The 26,791-nt window shown below is 47.4% G+C and overlaps 1 protein-coding gene across 9 annotated transcripts in view; it reads left to right on the top strand.

Annotated features, from left to right (window-relative positions):
* DAB2IP (DAB2 interacting protein) overlaps positions 1-26,791 on the top strand; it is a 305,802-nt gene that overhangs the window by 217,911 nt on the left and 61,100 nt on the right. The window contains exon 1 of one of the 9 annotated variants that reach the window (XM_081896340.1): positions 5,806-5,993. The exons of the other annotated variants lie outside the window; for them this stretch is intronic. The gene's annotated coding sequence lies outside the window, so the exon portion shown is untranslated. Of the gene's footprint in view, positions 1-5,805; positions 5,994-26,791 lie in introns of those variants that run through there. 9 annotated transcript variants of the gene reach the window in all.

The following is a 26,791-nucleotide window of genomic DNA, read 5'->3' as shown; positions in this document are numbered from 1 at the left end:
TGAGAATGGCAAGATTCACCTGCCAATAACTCTCTTGGTGGGGCTACGTCACTTGGGCTTTGGGCTTGTCTGGGCGCTGCTGGCAAAAGGCTGGAGGCCTGTGGATGAAGTGGAACCCACCCACCCATATTTTGAGGGGTCAGCACTTTTACAGGCTTCACCATAACTCCACCTCCCGTTGATTCAAGATGCCCCTGCAGGAATATTCTGCCTTTTGTTGCTCTAACCAGGGCTGTGTGTAAAAAGCATGTGGGTGCTGAGTTGTCAGTGGCTGAGCATCGGACTAGGGCTTGGGAAACCAGGATTCGAACCCCGGACTGGGTGACCTTGAGGGCCAGTCACTGCCTCTCAGCCTAACGCACCTTGCAGGGTTGTTGTGGGAGAAGTAGGAGAAGCATGCACACTACCTTGAGCTCCTTGGAGAAAAAGTTGGTGCATAAATGCAGTCAACCAATCAATCAATCAATACTATAGTCAGCCAGCCAGAGGCTTCGTACTACAACTGCCCTGGACCTGGTCTCTGTAGCAGGGCTGTGGCTTGAAAGTGGAGCCCCCAGTCTTTTAATCCATTCTCTAAATATCTTGCCCTTCTCCTCACCCCTTTTAAAAAGTGAGGACCCCTCCACACACACACACCTGGTCCTCATTCCCCAAGAGGCCAAATTCTGTACATTAATGTGAATTTCTGTCATGGGCCCAATCCACAAGTCCTCTTTAAGTGCCTAGCAACATTCCTTTAGTGCAGGCTCTTGGCCGGGGTAATGGCGGTTTTGCCTAAAACTCAGGGAAGGCTGAAGCAGAACTTTGGCCTAATCTGTCTTGACTCTTCTTACATTCCTTAAAATGAGGAAGGATTTCATGTAGGGCTTCCCTGGCTCCTGATCCTGAGGCTGGTGCAGAATGCTGCAGCGTGGTTGCTGGCAGGCGTGAGGCCTCGTCAACATCTAATACCTGCGCTCAGAGATCTGCACTGGTTTCTGGCCTGCTTCCGGGCCATGTTCAAGGGGTATTGCTGTTAGCGTATAAAGTCCTGAATAACTTGGGGCCAGTTTACCTACGAGATTGCCTTGCCCCACATTTGCCTACTCAAGCACTTCAGTCGGCAGAAGAAATCCATCCTTGAGAATACAGGTGAAACTCGAAAAATTAGAATATCGTGGAAAAGTTCCTTTATTTCAGCAATTCAACTTAAAAGGTGAAACTAATATATGAGATCGACTCATGACATGCAAAGCGAGATATGTCAAGCCTTGATTTGTTATCATTGCGATGATCATGGCGTACAGCTGATGAAAACCCCAAATTGACCATCTCAGAAAATTAGAATATTCAAGGAAATCAGCAAAACAAGGATTGCAAATCGAGCAAGATTGGACCTCGGAGAAGTAGAAGCACATCTCGCTTTGCATGTCATGAGTTGATCTCATATATTAGTCTCACCTTTTCAGTTGAATTACTGAAAGAAATGAACTTTTCGGCGATATTCTAATTTTTTGAGTTTCACCTGTAGTATCACAGAATTGTAGGGTTGGAAGGGACTCTGAGGATCATTTAGTCCAACCCCTGCAATGCAGTTGTCCTGTATAGGGATCAAACCTGTGACCTTAGCGTTATCAGCACCATGCTGTAACCAACAGTGCCGCATCTTCCACTCTTTGGAACTCCCAGCCTCTTGACACCAGGCAAACACTTTCGCTGTCCTCTTCTCAGTACCTGCCAGCTAGCATTTTTGTTCAGACGAGCCAACTTAGATATTTAGAAAGCTGCTGTGAGCTTTAACCTGTTTCTCGTCTATTGATTGATTGAATTTATTTATATACCGCCCTATACCCGATGGTCTCAGGGTGGTTCACATACGTTTTGAAATATGGCAACCCTAGTAGTGTCATCACTAATAGAGTTAAACCACAGAGCCTAGGACTTGCCGATCAGAAGGTCGGCGGTTTGAATCCCCACAACAGGGTGAGCTCCCGTTGCTCAGTCCCTGCTGCTGCCAACCTTTGGCGTCTGCTCTGTGGAACGCCCTCCCAGCAGATGTCAAGGCAATAAACAACTATTTTACTTTTAAAAGAGAACTGAAGGCAGCCCTCTTTAGGTAAAGGTAAAGGTACCCCTGACCATCAGGTCCAGTTGTGACCGACTCTGGGGTTACACGCTCATCTCACTGTATAGGCCGGGAGCCGGCACTTGTCCGCAGACAGCTTCCGGGTCACGTGGCCAGCGTGACTAAGCCGCTTCTGGCAAGCCAGAGCAGCACACGGAAACGCCGTTTACCTTCCTGCTGGAGAGCGGTTCCTATTTATCTACTGGCACTTTGCGGTGCTTTTGAACTGCTAGGTTGACAGGAGCTGGGACTGAACAACGGGAACTCACCCCGTCGCAGGGATTCGAACCGCCGACCTTCCGATCGGCAAGTCCTAGGCTCCATGGTTTAACCCACAGCTCTTTAGGGAAGTTTTTAATGTCTGATGCTGTACTGTTTTTAATATTCAGTTGGAAGCCGCCCAGAGTGGCTGGGGAAACCCAGCAGTTCGAAAGCACATCAAAGTGCAAGTAGATAAACAGGTACTGCTCCGGGGGAAGGTAAATGGTGTTTCCGTGCACTGCTCTGGTTCGCCAGAAGCGGCCTAGTCATGCTGGCCACATGACCCGGAAGCTGTACGCCGGCTCCCTCGGCCAGTAAAGCGAGATGAGCACCGCAACCCCAGAGTCAGCCACAACTGGACCTAATGGTCAGGGGTCCCTTTAACTAGTAGTGTCATCACTAATAGAACTGGGAAAACTCTGTGAAAGGATGGAACTGTTGTTTATTCTTCTTAATAATACTTCCTATTTGTTTGTGGTATCTGTTTTGTAAACCGCTTTGAGGTGATGGTGGTTTTTGTATGAAACAAAGCAAATACTGTAAATAAAATGTAAAGATATATCATAAGGACGGGCGACCCAGCTGCTGGTTGGGAGCCTTGGCAGAAGGCCCAGGGGGGAATGGACATCTGGAAGGTGTTGTGGGGCCCTGGCAGATGTCAGCAGAGAACACAGGTGATGGCATCAGAAATGTGCCCCCTACAGGGCTCCGGCCTGTGGCAAGCAACCTGGCACCGCTGGTGAGGGCGGGCATGGAAAGCGCCCCGTCAGCGTGGCCGAGATTGGTGATTAATTTGTCACGGACTCCTTTCCACGCTTTTCCTGACAGAGCTCATAAATCCTCATCTACTCTGCTCCTGAGCTCCAGCAAGCCAGGCAGATTGGAGGAGGCAGTTGGCGGGCTGCGCACACTCGCGCTCATTACTGCTTCTGTTACCCATGTCTGCATTTTCTCCCCTCCCTCCTGGCACACCCAACATTTTTTGGGGGGGGGACGGGGGACAGTAGGCCTTCTAAGCCAGGGCAAAATCAGCAGCGTGGAAGAGAGAGAGAGAGTGTAAACACTAAACCTATTGGACCCAGCATTGGTATCTCCTCAAAAGAACTCAGCACTTCAGTATGGCAACACCTGAACTTTGGAACTCCCTGCCTATAGGTATTGGGCAGGTGCCTCCACTGTACTCTCTTTGACAACTGCTATAAACATTTTTATTCAGGCAAGTCTACTCAGGTGTTTAGGGCGCTGCTGCCAGTTTAATCAGTCTTTGGTCTGATAATCTGATGGTTCTATATGGTTTCCGTAAACTGCTCTGAGGTTTGTTTGTTGCTTTACAATCAAGCAGTGTATGAAGGTTGTGAAATAAACAAGAGGCATGTCAAGAGTTCTGTTTAAGGATCCCGCAGGCAGAGCCCTACCTGAGACCCTTGAGAGCTGCTGCCAGTCAGAGCGAGAGGCAGTCCTGACCTAGACAGGCCAGCGCTTTGACTCGGAATAAGGTGTGGTGTGCATAAAGGCCATACATTTAAGGCAGGTTCCCCTGTCCCCCCAAGTCCTGACAGTTGTAGTTTGCTAAGGGTGCTGAGAACCTGCCCCTATTCCCCTTGCAGAATTGTAGCCCTGGAAAGAGAATATTGGGTGGATGTTAACAACTCCATGTACAATTTAATTTTATGTAATAAAATTAAAGCAGATGGGAGCACAAAATGGCCATTCTAGGTCATTTGTGCTGTTAATAATATGGTCCTGATACATTTTTTTAAAATCCCCATTCTATAACTAAGGCACACCTGATGCTAATTTACAGAGAGGCTTAGTAAGGGCAGCCGCCCAGACAGACTTTTACTGAGATGGCTTCAGTCCTGAGCCTATAGCCTAACACCCTTTGTGGGTCCAGCATTTGTGGGGCAGCAAGATGAAGAAGGTGCAAATACTTAAATAATCAGCAGTTAGCAAAATATACATATCTATATCTGTATCTTTATCTGTATCTGTATATTGCGCATTGCCAGCCCAAGGTAAAAGCAGTCTATCTGAGCAGCAAGATCTTTAAATTCCAGCAATAGTCCTTTCCTGCGCATGATTTTTCATTCTTGCGCTGCAAAGCAGACTTGTTATCTCCAGTGACAAAGTCCACATTTGAAGGGCCGAGGGCAGCAGAGATAAAAGCTTGTAAAAAAAAAAAAACCTTTTCCAAAGGATGCTGAAGAATGCATGGTTCCTGGACTTTGGACTATGACCTAAGAGGATCGGGCCGAGGCATTTTGCTGCAGATCCCATGGGCCACCTTCCCACCTCTTAGCACAGGGCCCAATCCTCTCCTCCCATGAAGTTCTCTAGGACCCTGGTCGATCCCAGGTGGCTGTGGGAAATTCCCTACAGGGTTACCCCCTCTTGTTTCTGACATAATTCCTGTGCCCGTTAACAGATTAAGTGATGCCACACAGAAATTCATCAAGGAAGTCCCTCTCCCTCCCCCATTCCGCCAGCTTGGCACAGGAAACTCACCAGGTGTGACCTTGGAGTCATTGCCTCTCTCTCAGCGCACCTTACCTCGCAGGGTTGTTGTGGGGGGTTAAATGAGGAGGTGCGATATAAATGATATAAATAAATAAATGGTACCACTTATAACAGGGGTCAGCAAACTTTTTCAGCACTTTCCCTCAGACCTTGTGGAGGGGGCGAACTATATTTTGGGGGGGGGGTGATGAATGAATTCCTATGCCCCACAAATAACCCAGAGACGCATTTTAAATAAAAGGACACATTCTACTCATGTTAAAACACACTGATTCCTGGACCGTTCGCAGGCCGGATTTAGAAGGCGATTGGGCCGGATCCGGCCCAATCGGATCCGAACATAGGAACATAGGAACAGGGGCACCATTCAGTCTCCCGACTCTTCTATGCTGGACCCCAAATTGCCAGATTGCCTGCCTCTCCCAGTTTTCCTTTTTAAAAAGCTCATTTTAAAAAGCACAAAACTTTGTTCACGGGGCACCTGGAGTGTCACATGCCACCTTGATTTTGCTACCACCCTGCAGATCTGCGCCCAGAGTGCTTCTGAGTTCTTAGCAATGCTCCTTCATGGATATTCAGGGAGACCTGTCCATCTTGCATTTGTTTTAGTTGGGAGCAGCTGCCCTCCAGGGTTCCCAGGTAGAGCGGCATCCTTCTCACCATCTCCTTCCTGACCCTTAAAAAGGAAAAGAACAAGGGGGAGCTGCCAGGCTTGAATCTGTCCCCTTCTGCACTCTTTGCCGTGCTGGAGGTGGGAGCCCTCCTGCCTGTCCCTTTAAAAGCCCCTGCCTGCTGCAGAAGGAGTTAATAATATTGGCTTTGTCTGCGAACTGGCTGAGGATTGTTCCCTGTAGACTGCATGCTGGAACAGTTTCCTGAGGCCGCAGGGAGCTGGGCTGGGGCCAAGAGCCAGCATGCTGAGCCCGGCTGCTCACACCATACAAGGAGGTCTGATGAGGAGAGGAGGCTTACTTCCTGCTGATGGGTTGGTGGGTGAGGGCTGGAGGAGATGAGATACCAGCCTTTCTTCCCTCCTCCACTGTCTGCTCCTCACCTGCAAAAACAGAAAATGGAAAATTCTGGAAGAGACCGGGAAGCGAAACTCACCATGGTAAGTAAGATCATGTAAGCTTTGCTGTCCGGAGTTTGTGTTGCTCAGAAAACAAAACCATTCCAGGGTGGCTCATAGTGCATGCTTTCACCATCGCCTCCTTCCGCCTGCAGGCCCAAAGAAAATTCCTCTCGTTCTTCTGGAGCTGCAATCTGGCACTCCAGTTTACACTCCTCCTTCCAACGGTGGTTTTAGAAGGAAAAAAGATCCCCAAACAACCAAACTGTGTCTCAAAAACAGGATGCTCTTTTTATAGCCGGCCTGGTTGTATTTCACGCAAAGGGTGTTTCCCCCGCCTTCCTCCTGAGGACTCAAATCTGTGCAATTTATGGAGAGGAGGGGAAATGTTGCGTTTTGCCACTTTCTTCTTTTTTTGCAAGCGCAGGCACAGTGTTTCCCGTTTCCTCGTCCACAGTGTATTTTGGTGCCTGGGGCTGCATTTACCCAGACTGGTATGTGCCACCAGAGATGCCTCAGGTGATTGTGGGAAGTTCTCACAGACGGAATGAAAGCCCTGAAGGGCAAAAGAAACAGCAGCCTCATTGACAATTTCATTTCCCAGAAGGTAGAAGAAGCAACACGGGGATCATCTATATTGGACCCGGTCCTCACCGATAGGGAGAAACTGATTGACCAAGTGGAAGTACTGGGAAACTTGGGAGGAAGTGATCATGTCCTCTTGGGTTTCATGATACAGAGGCAAGGGAAAGTTGAGTGTAGTTGGACATGCGCTCTGGACTTTAAGAAGGCCAGTTTTGAAAAGCTGAAGGAGCTACTGGGTGAGATCCCATGGTCAGAAATACTCAAAGAGAAGGGAGACCAAGATGGATAGGAGTTTCTAAACGGAGAAATATTGATATAGTTTAGTTGGTTAGAGCATGGTGCTGATAACACCACAGTATTCCAGGTGTGGTCTGACCAAGGCAGAATAGCGTGGGACTATGACTTCCCTTGATCTGAACACTCTTCTTCTTCCTTGGCGATCCTTTGTAGCCAAGTAAGATTGTCTTCCATGAACATGGTCTAAATAGTGAGTCTGTAAGTGACTGTGGAGGCCAATTCTGGATCCACACTTCCTTCCACAGGCGTGACATAGGTTTCTGGAGCAGGAGTTGATCATGGCTGAGGGTTTGCCAAGTGTGCCTTCCTCTTTGCACATTTCTCTGTTTCGTCCTGAGTTCAAGTGTCTTCAAAGCTCACGACACCTTTGATAAAGGCTGTTCTCCAATTGGAGCGCTCACAGGCCAGTTTTTCCCAGTTGTCAGTGTTTATACTACATTTTTTTTTAGATTTGCCTTGAGAGAGTCTTTAAACCTCTTTTGTTGACCACCAGCATTACACTTTCCATTCTTAAGTTTGGAATAGAGTAGTTGCTTTAGAAGACGATCATCAGGCATCCAAACAACGTGACCAGTCCAATGATGTTGATGTTGAAGAATCATTGCTTCAACACTGGTGATCTTTGCTTCTTCTAGTACGCTGGCATTGTGGTCTACTAAGACCCCTAGATGCTTTTCACATATACTACTTGAAATCCAGTAGTATAATATATATTACTGGATTGCTAATATTATAATCTTCAAATATCTGAAGGGCTGTCACATGGAAGATGGAGCAAGCTGCTACTCTACTGTGCAGGACCCAAACCACTGGACCCAAATGACAAGAAACGAGACTCTTGATTAAACATTAGGAATAACTTTCTGAGGGTCAGAGCTGTTTGACAGTGAAGTTGTCTCCCTTGGGAGGTGGTAGTCTCTCCTTCCTTGGAGGTTGTTAAGCAGGGGTTGGCTGGCCACCTGCCAGGGATGCTATAGTTCCTGCCTTGCAGAGGGTTGGACTAGATGACCCTTGCAGGTTCCTTTCCAACTCTGTAGTTCTGTGATTCTATTCAGAGCATGGAACTCAGGAGCTGGAATTATTCTGGATTTAGTGGCCATGTGTGACCTTCCACATATCCCTGAAGGAATCTGACATTGAGCATTCAGGGGGTCCAGAGTGAATAGTTGAGGGGGGAGGTTTAGACCAGGCCTAGGCAAACTCCAACCCTCCAGATGTTTGGGACTACAATTCCTATCATCCCTAGCTAACAGGACCAGTGGTCAGGGATGATGGGAATTGTAGTCCCAAACATCTGGAGGGCTGGAGTTGGTTTAGACTCAAAATATCACCCCTCGGATGATTTGGCCCATTTGAGTTACCCTTCCATACTGGTGTCCTTGAGGTGTTTCCTACCTCCAAGAAAAGTCACTTAACAAGGAATCCTCATGTTTGCCTTAGCTGAGTCCTAGGTGTGTTTACTCAAGGAATTATATTGAATTCTTGAGACTGACACACCCCGGCGTGTGTGGCTGTTCTGAGGCACTTTTTGCCGTTGGGGTGTGGGAAGACTGGAGTTCTCATAATCAGGTCTGAATAACCCTTAATTGCACTTTTGTCCAAATCCTTTAATTTCTAATTTAATGGGGCTATGATCTGAGATAACTCTCGGTTGTATTTCTACTTCTAGGATTCTTGGCGTTAATTCATTTGATATCCAAATTTGGTCGATTCTGGACATTGACTGATTTGGTTCCGAATAAAAAGTGAACTGTTTCTCCAGTGGGTGCCGCAACCTCCAGATATCTATTAGATTACAATTTTTGACCATTTCAAAGAAAGTTTTGGGTAGTTTTCCTTCCTTTGAACCATTGTTTCTCAATCTGTCCATCTCTCCTGACACCACTCCGTTCATATCTCCCATTACAATTATCTTCTGGTCTGCGTATTCCAACAGTTTTTCTTCCAAATTCTTATAAAAATCAGTTTTATTTCCGTTAGGTGCGTAAATCCCGACAATCATTATTTTCTCACCTTGCCAATTAATTTGGACTGCAATAAGTCTTCCTTCTTCGTCTTTAAAAATTTGTTGTGCTTCGATTTTACTCCTTACATACAGTATCACTCCCCTCTTCTTCTCCCTATCTGATGATATAAATTCGTTTCCGAGTCTCTTATTGATCAAAATCTTTCTGTGTTTCTTTGCTATATGTGTCTCCTGTAAACATATTATGTCTAAATTCTTCTTCTTTAAAAGATGTTCCACCTTATTCCGTTTCTTTTTTTCATTCAGTCCATTCACATTCCAATTCCATATGTTTAATGCCATATTTTTTCCAAATTAATTAATTTAAATAATAAGTTTTCCTAAGTTTTATAATCTTTCCTCCTCTTCTTCCTCTTCTTCTTCCTCCACTTCCTCCTCCCCCTCCTCTTCCCGTTGCTCTCCATTCTTCATCTTTGCGGCGGTACCTCCGGTTGCTCCTTTCATTTCGTCTTCCTCTTCTACCATTAATTCTTTATACTTTCTTTGGAACTTGCCTATCTCCGCTGGGCTGCATAGTCGGTGCCTTTTGTTCTTGTAGGTAAAGGAGATCCCCTCCGGGAACTCCCATCTGAATTCTATGTTGTTCTTTTTAAGAGTTTGTACCAGTGGTTTGTAGGGGTCTCTTCGTTTCAACAATTTAATTGGGATGTCTTTAAAAATAATTATATAAAAACCATCTATGGACAATCTTTTTTCCCTATTTTTTTGTAGAACCAAGTTTCTCATATCTCTATCTTTAAATGTTATCAAGCAGTCCCCGGGATATTTCTTCGCTTTGGTCGTTCTTACCTTCATCCTGAAGGCGTTCTGGATCGAATTTGCCACTTCCACCTCTTGGAGTTCCAACCATTGTGCCAGTTCTCTTGTTAATCTTTGTTTAATATTCTCATTGTGGATTTCAGGTATCCCTCTCATCCTTAAATTAACTTCCCGTTGTCGAAGTTCATTCATGGAGATGGCATCCCACATTTCTTCTTGTGATTTATTGAATTCCATGAGACCCACCCTGATTTTATCCTCTTCCCGTTTCAATTCTCTCATTTCCAATTTTGTCTTTTTCATTCCCTCCTCTAACACCTGGGTTCTCTTGGATATTTCTTTGATTTGTCCTTTCAATTCATTTACCGTCTCGTCTATTTTCTTATCCATTTTGCCAATCTTTGTATCTAATTGTTCTATTTTTGTTTCTAGGTTCTTTTCAGACTGCCTAATTTCACTAAACATTTTCAATATTTCCGCTTTAAAATCTGATTCTTGTTTGGATCCCTTTCTTTCCCCCGGAGTCCCCCCTTCACCACTTTTTTTCTGTGTATGCGACATTTCGCCCAATTTATTTATCCCCTTTTCTGCCAAAGAGTCAAATTAGTCCCCCCTAATACAATCCCCAATGCCCCTTAAATTCTATAGTCTGTTGTACTTTTAAGTCTGTTTTTGGCCCTATTGTGCTTATAACCAGTAGTCGGTCTCCCCAATCGGTGACCCTTCTTCTTGCCCCCACTTGGGCTAATCCACAGATTAGAGTTATTAGTTATCAGTTTCTAAGTCCAAAGTCCAGGGTATCAGTCCAGTCAGTACTTGATCTTGAGTCTTCCTGCCACCAATCAGGCTAATCCATTTCATATATTAAGGGGCCACCCTCTTAAGAATTTCTTCCTTCTTTGTCTTCCTGCCCTCAATCGGGCTAATTCCCATAAAAGTTTGGGTAAATGGAATATTTCGGGGGTTGGGCGCCAATAGAATAAGTCCCAATTAAACTTCTTCCCGACAAATAGAGATCCCACCTCAGAAATTAGTTCTCCCAGAGAAGTCAGAAAAAGAGCGAAAAAGAAGAAAAAAAAAAAAAGAAGAAGAACCAGGTTGTAATTTTCCTTCCAACCACCAGGAGGTTGCAATCGGAGGGTAGAGTCCAGACGAAGGGAAAAAAAAGGAAAAAGAAAAAGAAAAAAAACCGATGGTAAAAATATATGCAAGAAAGAAGAGACAGAGAAGTAGGTACCAAAAGGCTTCCCCACTTCCCGTTAAGTTCACAATAAAGTCTCTTTTGCACTGATGGCCAGGTTATTTTGAAAAGTTAAAGTTATTATTTAAGTTTAGTTTAAGTAGTAATGCCGAACCAAACGGACAGTCCCTTTCTCCTCCTTCTTCCTCCTGGCACGCAGCCACCGAAAAGGAACAATGGAGTCTCTAGCCCGATAAGTTCTTTCGTTGCGCAGAGCTTTTAAAAGTGAAACTAACAGCTTTCCCTTGCCTCCCGATATAAGGGGGCTGGGGAAATCCGAAACATATACAGGCTGATCGCAATATAGTAACTTGTTGCTCTCCTCTACTTTCCTCTTTTATCAATTACTTTGTTTCAAATGCTCCGGAAAGTTTCCAAGGAGAGAAAAGTTCGACCGCTAGCGACACTCACGTTTTTCGCTGCTTTGCCTAGATCTCTGCGTCCGCCATGATTTCAGATAAAGTTTGAGCTCTCTTTTTGACCTCCTTTTTGTTCGAGTTCTTTAATAACCACTCTGAGTTGTAACCTCCTTTTTGAGCTCGAATTTGTTTTTTCTGAGAATCCGGCGCTTCCCCTTCAGGCTCGGGGCTTCGCTTTCTCGAAGGGAGCTATGGCTTCCCTCAGCCCGTTTCTCCCCCCGTCGTACTCTTCGCTCCGAAAAGACGGAGTTACCTGACGTCCGGGAGGTCCGCGTTACGGCTCCACGGGAACCAGTGTATCTGCACACCCTCCAGATACTTTTCAGGGGGCCGCTGCGCCCTGCGGAACCCCTTTTTCCTCCGAGAAGCTCGGGATTCTCCGCAGTGAAGAAATCCCCGCCTGAGTCGGTGTCGCGCTGGACCGGAAGAACCTATAGATGGAGACTAAATGATTACTTATTGGACGATCGAAAGGTAGTGCAAGATGCACAGAAGAAATTGAAAGAATACTTTGAAGACAACTGTAATAAAGGAACGAGGATGAATATAGTGTGGGACGCAAGCAAGGCAGTGATGAGAGGCTTCTTTATACAGCAGAATTCGATTAAGAAGAAAAATCGGGAGAAGGAAAAGAAAGAAATTTTAAAACAAATTATGGAAAATGAACAAAAACTAATCAAGAACCCAAACAGTGAAAAAATCAAGCAAAGCATCAAGGCTTTACAAACCCAGTTTGCAATGATGATTAATAAGGAGGTGGAATGGAATATTAAAAAACTGAGACAAAAAAACTTCGAATTCGCAAATAAATCAGGAAAATGGCTTGCCTGGCAGATCAAGAAAAGAAAGGAAAAAAACACAATAAACAAAATTGAAGTGGGAGGAACAGAGATAACTAACCCCAAAGATATCAGGAAAGGATTCTTGGAATATTATAGACAACTATATAAAAAGAAAGATAAGAACAATATGAGGAAAATAGAAAGATATTTAAAAGAGAAAGAGGTGCAAAAGATCCCGACAGAAGCACAAGAAAGGCTGAACACCCCGATTGACACAGAGGAAATAAGAACGATGATAAAAAAACTGAAAAATGGAAAGGCCCCAGGACCAGAGTGAATAGTTGAGGGGGGAGGTTTAGACCAGGCCTAGGCAAACTCCAACCCTCCAGATGTTTGGGACTACAATTCCTATCATCCCTAGCTAACAGGACCAGTGGTCAGGGATGATGGGAATTGTAGTCCCAAACATCTGGAGGGCTGGAGTTGGTTTAGACTCAAAATATCACCCCTCGGATGATTTGGCCCATTTGAGTTACCCTTCCATACTGGTGTCCTTGAGGTGTTTCCTACCTCCAAGAAAAGTCACTTAACAAGGAATCCTCATGTTTGCCTTAGCTGAGTCCTAGGTGTGTTTACTCAAGGAATTATATTGAATTCTTGAGACTGACACACCCCGGCGTGTGTGGCTGTTCTGAGGCACTTTTTGCCGTTGGGGTGTGGGAAGACTGGAGTTCTCATAATCAGGTCTGAATAACCCTTAATTGCACTTTTGTGTTTGCAGGTAGGCTTCAAACCTTTCTCTCCCTCTGCCCCCGCCCCCACAATAATCATTATAATTACGTGATGGGAGTCAGTGGTGCTTCTCACTCCATGATAGGAGTCAGTGGTGCTTCTCAGTCTCTGTTCCCAGAAGCCACAGGAGTGGGGTGAGCAATGCTCTTGTGCCCAGGACCCGCTTGCAGGTTTCCCATAGCGGGCATCTGGCTGGCCACTGTGAGAACAGGATGAGATCTTTGTATACAAGGCATCATCCAACACATGGGCCAGGACTTCCCAGCGCTTCACCTGACCAGATAAGGGCATTGGTGGCAATTACCGAAATCTTACAGATAGTTCCTCTTTCTGGGCTCTTTGTGTGTGCTCAGAGCTATTGTCATCTTTGCTGTTGCTTCCTGCGCTCAAGGCCAAGGCAGGGCTAAGATTACCCCTTTCTCCCCAGTATCTCACGTGAAGCACCACGCTGGGGTGTTGTCGTTTTTTCAGGGGTGGTGCGTTCTACTTGCTTCTGCCACAAGTACACCAAATTCCCTTTTCAGCAGTCCTCATTGCTCTGAAAATGTCAAACGCTCAAGTCGATTGCCTGACTTTTTCTCTCTCTCTTGCCCTCCCTCCTACCTCTCATCTTCTCCTTTTTAAAAAAATCCATGGCTAAAGCTGTTTGCATTAATTATTTCCAGCCTCCCAGATATGTTCCTTTTTGCAGTCCGAGGAAATAATTGGGGCAGATGTTAGCTGAGAGCTGCCTTTCCCATGCTTGGGAAGGAAAGGAGGAGGGAGAGAGAGAAAAGGAAAGCTTGCGTTGGAATTAGATATTTGCAAACAACTGTCATATCTAGGTCACTTGGATATGGTGCGGCAGAGTGGAGGGGCGGGGGGGGGGAGGAATAAAATCCTTGGAAGAAAGACATTATGGGTGGGTATTTTTTCAAATTTTCTGCAGATCTACAGCCATTGGGGGCTGTCAGGTTGGAGGGTGAAGGGAGTGGGGTTGTGCGACAGCCGTTTCCGCCCCCCCCCCCAACCCACCAGCACACTTGTCTCCTTGCCTGTCTCACCACTGGTTCCATTGTCAGTAATGAATCAGCCTCCGAGGAAGATTAAAATGAAAGGGAGCTGCACTCTCTGTTTTAGGGGTTTTGTGTTTTCTGAGTGCCCTGGGACACAGCAGGAGCTAGGTATCCCTTTGGCTTTAGAGGAGAATTTATTATTATTATTAGTAGTAGTAGTATTAGTAGTAGTAGAATTTATGTATTCATCCCCTACAACCAGGAGAGTCACTTGCAACAATGTTAATACATCGAGCATACAGACGGCTCAACAGCAGCAACATAGAATATTAGAATTGTAGAATTTGAAGGGATCCCAGTGGTCATCTATTACAACCCCCTGTAAATGCAGGAATCGTTTTGCTCGTTGTGGGGCTCAAACCCACAACCTTGAGATTAAGAGTCTCATGCTCTACCGACTGAGCTGTTCCAAGGTTGCAGTTATCCCTGTTATTGCAGTTAATTTATTAATTGCCTTCTAAACCACCGTCTCAATGTGATTTACACATAAAATAGTTTTAAACCAGGAAATACGTGGTAAAGAACCATTTATCCATGAAAACCTGATGCCGCAAAAATCTGTCCCACTTCTTCTAGCGAGTGCAGATAGTGGGCACCTGCAGTATCTCAAACAGGAATGCCGTTCCACAGGACAGGGGCAGCCACACTAAAAGCCCTGCTCCGAGTTACTGCAGAGTTGGCTCCTGAGGTCTTTGGAGCTTGCAGGAGAGACTCTCCCACAGACCACAGCCATTCACTGGGTGCATAAAGGGATAAGGCTCTCTCTCAAGCAAACTGATTTGTTTAGGGCCTTGTATGTTAGTAACAGGGGACACGGGTGATGCTGTGGTCTAAACCACTGAGCCTCTTCGGCTTGCTGATCAGAAGGTCGGTAGTTCGAATCCCTGCAATGGGGTGAGCTCCCATTGCTCGGTCCCAGCGCCTGCCAACCTAGCAGTTCGAAAGCACGTCAAAGTGCAAGTAGATAAATAGGTACCGCTCTGGCGGGAAGGTAAACGGCGTTTCCGTGCGCTGCTCTGGTTCGCCAGAAGCGGCTTAGTCATGCTGGCCACATGACCCGTGTACGCTGGCTCCCTCGGCCAGTAAAGCGAGATGAGCGCCGCAACCCCAGAGTCGTCCACGACAGGACCTAATGGTCAGGGGTCCCTTTACCTTTACCTTTTATGTTAGTAACAACACCTTGAACTTGTCCCGGTAGCAAATTGGCAGCCATTGCAAGTCCTGTAAGCAAGGCGTTTTGCCCCTTACCAGCTTTTGCCCCTGGCCCTCCCCACAGCTGCCATGTGGCCCTCAAGAGAATGATGGAATGTGACTCTCTGACTGCAAACATTTCCTCTCTTTCTAATCTGCAACCCCCTTGGTGTGTTCCTTGAGCCACAGCCCCTCTTCATGCTTTTGCAGTAGAGCTTCTCTCATGCCACGAATAGCAGGCCCCTGCAGCTTTCCTACCTGGCCCACCAGCCCCTCTTTGGTGCCTTAATTAGTCACTGAACAGAGGAAGGAAGGAAGGAAGGAAGGAAGGCTACCTTCAGGGGCTGGACTAGATGACCCTCAGAGGTCCCTTCCAACTCTACAATTCTGTGATTGTATTAATACACTATTGTATGCTGGAGCCTCTAGACATCTGGGACTTTCAAGGAAATAATCAGGTTGGGGCTGGGGCACGTTCTCCTCGCTCCCCACCCCTCTTTCTTTTCCCATCTGGGCTTTCCCCATCTCTTGCTCTCCCATATTTTTGCAACAGGTTAGGAGTGTGGGGGACCAAGCCAGCTTCTGCAAAATGATTCATTAATGATGAATTAAATTCTCGTTTACAAAACCGTAATCCTGCTTGATCATTTTTGTTCAGCCCTCACCTTTTCGCTCTTAAAATTCAGCGCACTTAAACTGTTGTGCGAGGGTTTATGAATGTTTAAAAATTGCTTTGTTGGTCCCCGAAGTAATTTGACAAGTCTGTCAGCTATTGATTAAAAAAAAGAAAAAAAGAAACTACCTGGAATTATCCAAGGATTGGGATGACTTGGGGAATTAGATAGAAATTGTAAGAGAGCAGGGAGGGGCGTTATTCCAATTGCGAAAGGAAGTAAGATGTTGGAGAGTAAATATGTTCTAGAAATGCTTTCTGAAAAATCCATTATGGCTGTGAAATTAACTTGAAATGAGATGCTTGTCAAGGGTCTTCTTGAGGGTTCTGTTCATGTACTGTCCTCGGAATGGACCCAATGCACAGTTAAAACTATGGCATTTGCTCCCCCAAGAGGCAGTGATGGCCAACAACTTGGATGGCTTTAGGATTGGACCGTGGGCCTCATCCTGCAGGCTCTTCTTAGGTTCTTATGACCAGTTCTGAAGAGGCAGCTGCCACCCTTCTGGGCCAAAGGAAGGAGCCCCCTTGTGCTCCTATAAGACAGCTAAGTGACAGGAAAAAGAATGATGGTGATAGAATGATGCGATACAGAAATAGCACGGGTGGAGTTATCTCCGTCAGTGAGGTGGGGAGAACTGACCAGTGAAAGGAGCTTCAGGGAATTCAGGAGCAGACCAAAGGGTTTCTTCCACTGTGCTTAATGGACTTAAGGAACTCACTGCCACAATATATACATTAGTCACTATTTAAGCTTAGATGGCTGTGAAAGGCGGATGAGGCAATATTCATGGAGGATCAGTCTCATTAACTGGCTTCTAGCCATCAAGGCCCAGCTAGTCCAGCATTCTCTTCTCACAGTGGCCAACCAGATGCAAGCAGGATTTGAGCACAAGACTAGCCCTCTGTCCTCGCATGGTTTTCAGGAACTGGTGTTCAGAAGCATTGCTGCCTCCAACTTCTTGGTTTAACTCTTGAACTCTGGTTCCTGGGAAGCAGCCTACAGCGAGGCAGGACACTCACTTTTGTCCCCTGGTTGGGGGCTCCTGGGCCTGGCATTCGGAGGGTGGGGATGCTCTGGCCACCAGATGTCTTTGGACTGTGTCTTCCATTGTCATTGGCCATGCTGGCTGCTCAGCTTGGAGAGCTCCAGTTTCCCTGCCCTTTCCGTCTAACCCATCACAGCTCTTTTGCACTTAAGGAGATGATGAGTATCTGGAGCAATTAGCAGATGCAGCCCAGTGCCTATCAACTCCGACTTAATTCAGACATCGCAAAATCCGATCTCCAAGATCAAGAACATTTCATAAGCCTTTGCATGATCCTTCTCTTGCCTCCCTTCCCTCTCTTGCAGGTTCTGCCCTTCCTTTCCAGACTTGCAGCAACCACAAGTTTGCTCAGACATCCAAATGGCACTGCAGGCATGAACTGGAAGTTGCTTGCAAGCCATAGTTTACAAACCAAAGCTCTGGCTTAGTTGCAGCTTCTGGCTGGCAGGTTTGTTTGATTCTGACGAACTTTGGTTATTTGCTTCTTCTTCTGCCCTGAACTCTTGGTGTTGGATGCTGGAGTTACCAGTAGTATCTAGGCACTGTCTAAAGACACATGTAGGCAGCTTGCCTTTCAGCAAAGTTGCTGCATCGTATCCTCTCAGTTTGTAGTCCTGGCCTAATACTGGCCTCCTTTGCAGGGACGTTGTGAAGATAGTTGCGATAATTCCAGGGCCTACTCTTAACGTGCTGTGTCACAGAACCGCTTGTGTGATGTGTTTGGATATTTGCAAGTTACTTCGGCCTCCTAGAAGCCTTTTATCTGTTCAACTGCAATGAGTTTGCCTGTTGTGTTCCTGTGTGATTCTCTGTTCTTCCAACTGTGCCGTCTTCTCCTTGGGGATTCAGCTGTGCCTCTCTTGCATCCAAGTGACAGGATGAATGCACAGGTGCTTCTTAACTTCCCATCCTGAGATGGGGCTACCCTTTGCACCTCTTCACAAGTTGTTCTTGGTTTGCTTCCATCCAGCTGCATGAACTTTTTTCAATGCAGGAAACTGCTGCTGCTGCTGCTGCTGCTGCTGCTGCTTTGGACCTCAGCAGTAGTGTGCCATGGCACTTGGAAGGTTATGGGGCAGTAAATGGAGCAGGTGGTCTTCCTTTCACCTCACCTTCTGCTTTGGAGGTGGCAGAGATTGACTTCTGCACCCTGAGCAGATGTTCTGCCACTGAACTATGGCCTTCTCCCAACTTTGTAGCTTCTGAGATTTCCTTAGGGCCATGCAGACTTCCCACCGGACACTTTTTTCGCACCCGCTGAGCTCTATAGCAATGTTTGCAAAGAGGGAAGAGTCACAAAACATCGGTAGGACAGGGAAGGGTATGCAGAAGTGGAGCAATGCCTGGAAGGTGCGTTGCATTTAGCAAGTGAACAAACACGAAGAGTTTCATGCCAAAAGGCCCACGTCTTGTCTTTGGACAGTGGGGTCACCACACACTGCATTGCAGGCCACTTCCTTCGCTTCCTGCTCTTTTGCCTCAGGTGGGATGGCAAAGGACACAGGGTGGGTGTCTTCTGACCTCTGCTAACATCCACTGAGGTGGATGAGCCGATTCCCCCTCCCCAACCTGGGGGCTCTCTTGCACTGTCTGAAGCAACATTTCTCTGATTTCCCAAATCAAAACATTTTCTTTGCATGCCTGCAAATATTTTATTTTTAAAGCAGAGCAGAGAGGAGAGGAAGTACAATCAGCCCTCTGTGGAGCATCCCTCCCCATCTCAGTTTCCACCTGACTCACTGCGCTGAGCCAAGCCCTGCTGAGTCAGGCCAAAGGCCCAAACAACTCAGCATCCTGTTTCCCCGCAGTGGCCAGCCAGGTGATGTGAGTGCAGTAGCCTTCTCCTGCTTTTCTTTCCCCAACAGCTGTTATTTAAAGGTAGACTGCCCCTGAATCTGGAGCTTCCCCATAGCCATCAATAGGCACCAGTAGCCCTCTCTTCCTCCATGCATTTAATTTGATACCAGGGAATTAAATATTTAAAAACTGCCAATATCATAATGTTGTACTACGAGTCAATGGTGCTGTGTTCAATTCTAGACACCTCGCCTCAAAAACGATATTGTTGAGTTGGAAAAGGTTCAGAAAGGGGATGGAGGGACTCCCCTATGAGAAAAGGTTGCAGCCTTTGGTAATTTTTAGATTGAAGAAAAGGCAGGTAAGAGATTACATGATAGACATTCGTAAGACTCTACAGGGCGTGGAGAAAGTGGATAGTGAAAAGGTTTTCTCCCACTCTTGTAACACTTGGACTCGTGGAAGATTCAGGACAGGCGAAAGAAAGTCCTTCTTAATGCAGAAAGTCCTTCTTAATGGCTACTAGCCAGGGTTTACGGAAGGGGAGAGTTGCACAGTAGTTTATACCTTAGCATTTTAAACCAGAAAGTTATATGGAACTTTGACATTAGGCAGGTGCCAACGTTATACAGTTTTCAGACCCTGTCAAAAACTGTTTCGTTTGGGCAAGGCATGTAAAAACCATTTGTTTTTTAAAATGTTTTTATTTTATCTCTATTTTGGTATTATTTTGTCTCCTGTTTTTAAAAGTCTTATTTTATTGCTATTTTGTAATGAATATTTTATGGAAACAGCTTAGAAATTTATTATTATTAAACAGCATACAAGGCCTGTGATATAAATAAGTAAGGATGTACCCCTCCCACTTCCCCAGTCAAGACAGACCTGAAAGCTGAGCCTTCTCTGAATCGGAAGTTGGAGGCAGCAATGCCCCTGATTGCTGGAATCTGCAGGCAGGAGAATATTGCTCTTGTGGTTAGATCCTGCTCCCTGGTTTCCCACTGATATCTGGCTGACCACTGTGAGAGCAGGATGCTGGACTAGAGAGGCCACTGGCCTGATCCAACGGGCTCTTCTTGCATTCTTACAGTCCTACTGAACTTAAAAAAAAAAAAAACAGCCACCCAACCCCACACTTAAATAAATAAATGTGAATTGGGAGGGACAGGGGGACTTGAGAGGCACCCACAAGCATCACACCAGGGACCCCAGAGCAAGTAAGGCAGCTGGTAACCTCAGAAGTGGAGGAGATCCCTGGGAGTTCCTGGGCCATCTTCTCTGATGCTAAAGTATGCAGATCTCATTGATTTGGATACCGTAATCCAGTCGTGGAGGTTTTTCCTGTTTGTCTTAGTATTTGCAGTGCTGGCTTATTGGTGGCCCATAGAAAGAAAGGGCAGGAACTCCTCACCCACCCCCAAAAAAGGCATGGAAGGTGAGTGAGAGGCTTCGAAGCGGATCCAGCGCATCCCTCTGAAAGTTTGCATTCCAGGCCTTTCCTCCCTCTTCAAAGTGTAACACGTGGGACGTATTAATACTTCTAGTTGACATGCATGCGCAAGCAGCCGTACCAGTGTAGGAATCGGCAGCCCTGCTCCAGACAAGCAGCCTTTCAGCATTGAACATGGACCCTTTCTTTCTGGCCCCTCACATCCCCAGTGTGCTCAACCGTTGGGTGGGACACGGCGCCAGGAGACTTGGGGAAGCGCAGGGCACTGGCAATCAAATTAGGAAGGCGAGGGGTGGGTGTGCGAGCTAAGAGCAGACCCCCAAGGTATGAGCGGGCTCCGCCAGCAGACTGACAGGAAGCTCAGCCTGGAGGCCTGCCGCACAGAGAAATGGCGTAATTAGCTGCTCCTGAGGCCCCTGCGGCCAAAGATGTGCCTGGTTAATTCCAATCAATATGGGGACTTCTATCTTCGCTCACCTGTGCAACTCAGGGCTTGAGAAACTCTCAGCTCTGCCCACCTTCTGGGCAGGTTACATTCCCTGCTTCAGCCTCCTCTCAATGCTTAAGAGCAGGAGTAGGCAACCTAAGGGCTGGGGGCTGGATCCAGCCCAATCACCTTCTAAATCCGGCCCGCGGACGGTCCAGAAATCAGTGTGTTCTTACATGAGGAGAATGTGTCCTTTTATTTAAAATGCATCTCTGGATTATTTGTGGGGCATAGGAATTTGTTCATCCCCCCCAAAAAAAATATAGTCCGGCCACCCACAAGGTCTGAGGGACAGTGGACCGGCCCCCTGCTGAAACAGTTTGCTGACCCTTGTTTAAGAGTGTCAGAAGAGGCCTGTCGGTTTAGGCCAAGGGCTAATCGGGCCCAATGTCCCACTTCCCACAGAGGTCAAAGAGATACTATTATCAGTTGTCATGTTTTGGTATGTTTACACCCCATGTTTCCTACAAGGAGCTCAAGGTAGTGCACACACTGCTCCCCCCTCCTCATTTCACCCCTCCCTAACAACAACAACCCTGTGAGGTAGGCTAGGCTGAGAGACTGCCCCAAGTGTGGATTTGAACCCTGACCTCTCCCACATCCCGGTCCAACACCCTAACCACTACCCCTCCCCACTGAGCCTCAACCTTCCTTTTCTTCCTGACTTCTCTACAGAGTGCTCTGCGTCCACAGCTTCCTGTCCTTGCCCCTGCAATTACAGATGCACAGTAGCACATAGATAACATGCTGCCAAAACGCAACCTTGGAGCAGTTCTCATTCATTCCCTCTATCACAGCGCTTCTGTGGTGGGGTGGCTGCATTTTACCAGCACGCAAGTGAGCAGGAGCGCACCTGGAGGAACGTTACTGCAAAAAGAGCCTTATTGTGTCAATGTCGAGATGACCGCAGAGCGGTGGGATGGGGAGAGTCCGAAAGCAAAGGCCTTTCTGCAGCCTCAGTTTTTCCTTTGCAGTTCTAAGGGTCGGTTTCACTAGACACATTTTTGGCTCCTTCTCTCCCCCAAACTTTTGGCACCCCAGCTGTGTTCAAGACCTGTCAGGCTGAACATTCGCTGAAGCTTCCACCTTGCGTGGGAAAAGTGGAGATAAAAATGCTTGTCAGTGTCACTTTTGCTCTGTTAAACCCCTGAGAGTTCCCTTCTCCCTGGAAAGATGGCAGCAGCCTACTTTGTGTAGTGTCAACCTCTTCCCAGATGTTTCTGCATTGAGTCTGGGGCCCTTCTCCTGCTGTTTTTGCCTCACGTGGTATTCCAGGGTAGACTGCCTCAGAAGAAAGGGGTTCCATTGGGCTGCCATGGCTGATAGACATCACCCTCTAGCCCAGCCTTCAGCCCAGGGGCTGTTGCTTTTCTGAATCGTAACTGCCAAGCCATAAATCCTGTTCATTAGCCTGATTTCACAAGACACATGTAGCGGATGAGTAGCTCTCTGAAAGATCTTCCATGACTCCTGCCCCTCTGTCCTCACCCTTGTCTTCCCGGCAGCCTTGTGGACTAATTTGATTGGAGGCAGGGTGTCTGCATTTCAGCCCTCTAAAGAGGTCTCCAAGCATTGTGGATTTTATAGTTCTTCACCGCTGATCTGGAAGCTCGGTTTCTTTAGACGCAAGCCCAAAACTGGACAAACGACAAACCTAGCTGAGATGTATAGCCTCTCTCAATGTCCAGTAGCCCAGACTTAGTGAGCACACGGCAACTGGGAGCTTTGGAACTCTCTGCCTCTTGAGATGAAGCAGACACCTTCACTGTACCCTTTACAGCAGCTGCTAAAAACAGTTTTGTTAGACAAACCTACTCAGGTGTTCAGAAAGTTAATGCAAGTCTTAATCTGTTTTTTGTCTATTGTTGTTTTAGCTTTTGAAATGTCTGAAGTTATTGCTGTTAATTTTTCTTAGTGGTACTTTTATTGTTTGACGCCCTCCCACCAGATGTCAAAGAGAACAACAACTACCAGACTTTTAGAAGACATCTGAAGGCAGCCCTGTTTAGGGAATCTTTTAATGTTTGATGCATTACTGTATTTTAATATTTTGTTGGAAGCCGCCCAGAGTGGCTGGGGAAGCCCAGCCAGTTGGGCGGAGTATAAATAATAAATTAATATATTATTATTATTATTATTATTATTATTATTATTATTATTATTATTATTCAGGATGGATAAAAGAAAGTATTTACTCAGCGCATAGTTTAAGTATGGAACTCACTTCCAAAGGAGGCAGTGATGGTCACCAAAAGCAACTGGACAGTTTGATGGAGGAGAGGGCTGTCGATGGCTGCAAGCCACAACGGCTTGGAGGCAGCAAGGCTTCTGAAGACCAGGTGCGAGAAGGAGGAGAGAGAATTGCTCTTGTGCTCAGGTCATGCCTGCAAGTTTCTCATTGGTTGGCCACCATGAGAAGAGGATGCTGGACTGGATGAGTCCTTGGTCTGATCCAGTAGGCTCTTCTTATGCTCTTATCCACAGGAATACTGGTTTAAACCACATGTTCCCACACAGTTGGCAAGTATTAGCATCCATCTTTTGAAAGAGCAGGCGGAATTGTTTGCTGTTATGGAGAGAGAGAGGGGGGGAGAGGGCAACCAGGTCATTTCACAGCAACCCATGAAGGTTGCAACTAAGCGGTCTCCTGAGACCTGAGCAGGATGCATCCCACCACTTCTCTGGGTTCAGGTAGAGTCATCTATCAAGAGCAAATCTTTGAAGGAAGTCAGAGAGAAGAACGGATGTGTCAGGAGGGGGCTGAGTGATTGATTTGCTGGGAAAGTCTCCAGCCTTTGGAGGGATGGATGTTTCTAGGTTATGACGGAGCCCTTTCCTTTTATGAGTAATCATGCAGGATTGGGGAAGGGCTGTTGCAGGCAGGGCAGAGGCTTTGGACCATAGAATTGCAGAGTTGGTGGGGACCTCAAGGGTCCTCTAGTCAACCCCCTGCACATGCAGGAATCTGAGCTGAAGGATTGCCGTGATGGTGCTCTGCACATGTCCAGAAGACTGGTCTTATACTTTTAGAAGTAATATATTCATTGTGACAACATACATACATATATACATACATAAATAAATAAATATTTATACCCCGCCCTTCCCGGTTCAGAAAACCGGGCTCAGGGCGGCTAACAACAAATTTAAAACACTTAATTGATGCAACAAAAAACAGCATAAAATACTGTACAAAACATGAATAACAATACATTCAGAATTCAAAAATCAATTTTTTGGGGGAAATCCATCCAATAAACATTAGATGATAGCCAGGGCTAGCTGGCCAAATTAGTCCCATTTGGGCCAGCGAGGAGAACGGGAAAATTAGCTGTGGGATCCCAGAGCAGGGAATCTTCATAAAAAGGGGAGGAGGAGGGAAGGAAGGGGAATAAAAGATCAGGCTAAGTTCAAATTGAAAGCCAGGTGGAATAGCTCTGTATTGCAGGCCCTGTGGAAGGAAGTGAAATCCATCGGGGCCCTGGTCTCCTGGGACAGAGCATTCCTCCAGGTTGGAGCCATCACTGAGAAGGCCCTGGCCCTGGTGGAGGATAATCTGGCTTCCTTAGGGCCCGGGACCTCTAAACTATGATTATTCATGGGCTTTAAAGTCACTTTGGCTATATAAACTGAAGAATCATACAATTGTAGATTTGGAATGTAACCCCAAAGGTCATTTCGTTCAGTCCCCTGCAATGCAGGAATCATAGTGAAAGAACCTCTGGCAGGTGGCCATCCGAGCTCTGCTTAAACACATCCCGTCAGCCCACCACCTTGCTGCACAAGGCCACAATCCTGCACCCGCTTCCTCCTGAGTACACATGGGTAGGACTGTGATGCGATGCTTTCCTGACCACTGGCTGGCAACCTCCGCTCCTCCATGAGCTGAACACGGGATGGGGGGTGCTCTGCTTTTTAGTTTCTGGAAGATCCTGGATTAAGCCCTAGGAAATTGTTGGTGCCAGAGCCAGGGGGAGTGGGGGGCATCGCTTCTGTGGCTGCAAGGAAGGAGCAGGTCAGGCTGCAGCTTGGAGACTTAAAGAGCCGGTAGCAAAATTAGAGGGCATAAACCATTCATCCAATCAGCCCTTCAGTTGGCTGGAGCATTGGGCTAGGCTTTTACTTGAACCGCTCACCGTATGCAGTTTCCAGTTTTAGTCGCAAGCAAACGGCATAGTTAGCAAGCATATAGCAAGTAAATGCCCTAGAGCAGCGGTTCTCAGCCTGTGGGTCCCCAGATGTTGTTGGACTACAACTCCCATCATCCCTGAGATCTGGCCTTGCTAGCTAGGGGCGATGGGAGTTGTAGTTCAACAACATCTGGGGACCCAGAGGTTGAGAAAGGCTGGTCTAGAGCATGGGTAGGTAGACTAAGGCCCGGGGGCTGGATCCAGCCCAATCATCTTCTAAATCCGGCCTCCGGACGGTCCGGCAACCAGCGTGTTTTTACATGAGTAGAATGTGTGCTTTTATTTAAAATTCAACTTTGGGTTATTTATGGGGCATAGGAATTTGCTCATTATTCCCCCCCCCCAAAAAAAATATATATAGTCCGGCCCCCCACAAAGTCTGAGGGACAGTGGACTGGCCCCCTGCTGACCTCTGCTCTAGAGCTAGGAAATAGGACCCTTCCATGAAGCCCAGATAAAGCCCCCCTCCCTTCACTTTGGAGGATTATTTATTTAATCATGGTTACCGTTCATTAAATTTATATAACACTAGACTTTCCTTGGAGTAGTAGAACAGTGGTGCCTCGCAAGACGAAATTAATTCGTTCCACAAGTCTTTTCGTCTTGCGAGTTTTTCGTCTTGCGAAGCACGGTTTCCCATAGGAATGCATTAAAAATCAATTAATGCGTTCCTATGGAAACCGCCTTCAGACCAGGTCCGGGGACAGTCTGTCCCCCGACCTCTTCTGAAGGCTGGCGGGGGGCGAAAGTCTTTGCTCCCCCCCCCCCGCCTGCCTTCCCGGGACAGCAGAGACTTCTCCGCTGTCCCGGGCGATCTTAAAATGCTGGGGGGCAGCAGCGAACCCTTCGCTGCTGTCCCCCAGCATTTTAAAAGCCCCCGGGACAGCGGAGACTTTTCCGCTGTCCCGGGGCGATCTTAAAATGCTGGCGGCCGGCAGCGAAGGGTTCGCTGCCGTCCCCCAGCATTTTAAAAGCCCCCGGGACAGCGGAAACCCCGGGACAGTGGAAGACTTCTCCGCTGTCCGGGCGATCTTAAAATGCTGGCGGGCATTCTCCGCTGTCCCGGGGCGATTTAAAAGCCCCCGGGAAGGCAGGCAGGGGGGACAAAGACTTTTGCCGCCCGCCCGCCTTCAGAAGAGGTCCAGGACCTCTTCTGAAGGCTGGCGGGGGGCAAAAGTCTTTGCTCCCCCCTGCCTGCCTTCCCGGGAGAGCAGAGAAACGTTTCTCTGCTCTCCCGGGAAGGCAGGCAGGGGGGAGCAAAGACTTTTGCCCCCCGCCAGCCTTCAGAAGAGGTCCTCTTCAGAAGGCGGGCGGGCGGCAAAAGTCTTTGCTCCCTCCCCCGCCTGCCTTCAAAAGCAGTCCGGGGGCTTTTAAATCGCCCCGGGACAGTCCCGGGGCGATTTAAAAACCCCCGGAAGGCAGGCAGGGGGGACAAAGACTTTTGCCCCCCGCCGGCCTTCAGAAGAGGTCCAGGACCTCTTCTGAAGGCGGGCGGGGGGCCAAAGTCTTTGCTCCCCCCGCCTGTCTTCAAAAGCCCCCGGGAAGGCAGGCAGGGGGGACAAAGACCTTTGCCCCCCGCCCGCCTTCAGAAGAGGTCTTGGACCTCTTCTGAAGGCGGGCGGGGGGCAAAAGTCTTTGCTCCCCCCGCCTGTCTTCAAAAGCCCCCGGGAAGGCAGGCAGGGGGGACAAAGACTTTTGCCCCCCCCTCCGCCTTCAGAAGAGGTCCTGGACCTCTTCTGAAGGCGGGCGGGGGGCAAAAGTCTTTGCTCCCCCCCCCCGCCTGCCTTCAAAAGCCGTCCAGGATAGCGGGAAGCGCTTCCCTGCTATCCAGGACCGCTTTTAAAATGCTGGCGGTGGGGAGCAAAGCCTTTTGGCCCCCGCCGGCCTTCCTGGACCTCTTCTGAAGGCCGGAGGGGGGGGGAAGGCTTTGCTGCCCACCGCTAGCATTTAAAAGAGGTCCCCGGAGATTTCCCTATGGGCTTTCTTCTTGCGAAGCAAGCCCATAGGGAAATTCGTCTTGCGAAGCGCCTCCAAAACGGAAAACCCTT

This window comes from Podarcis melisellensis (assembly GCF_964234715.1).
Source record: "Podarcis melisellensis genome assembly, chromosome: Z".
In the NCBI taxonomy this organism is placed as follows: Eukaryota; Metazoa; Chordata; class Lepidosauria; order Squamata; family Lacertidae; genus Podarcis; species Podarcis melisellensis.
Note: the sequence above shows the minus strand (reverse complement) of the source record. Positions and strands in the feature narration are given on the sequence as shown.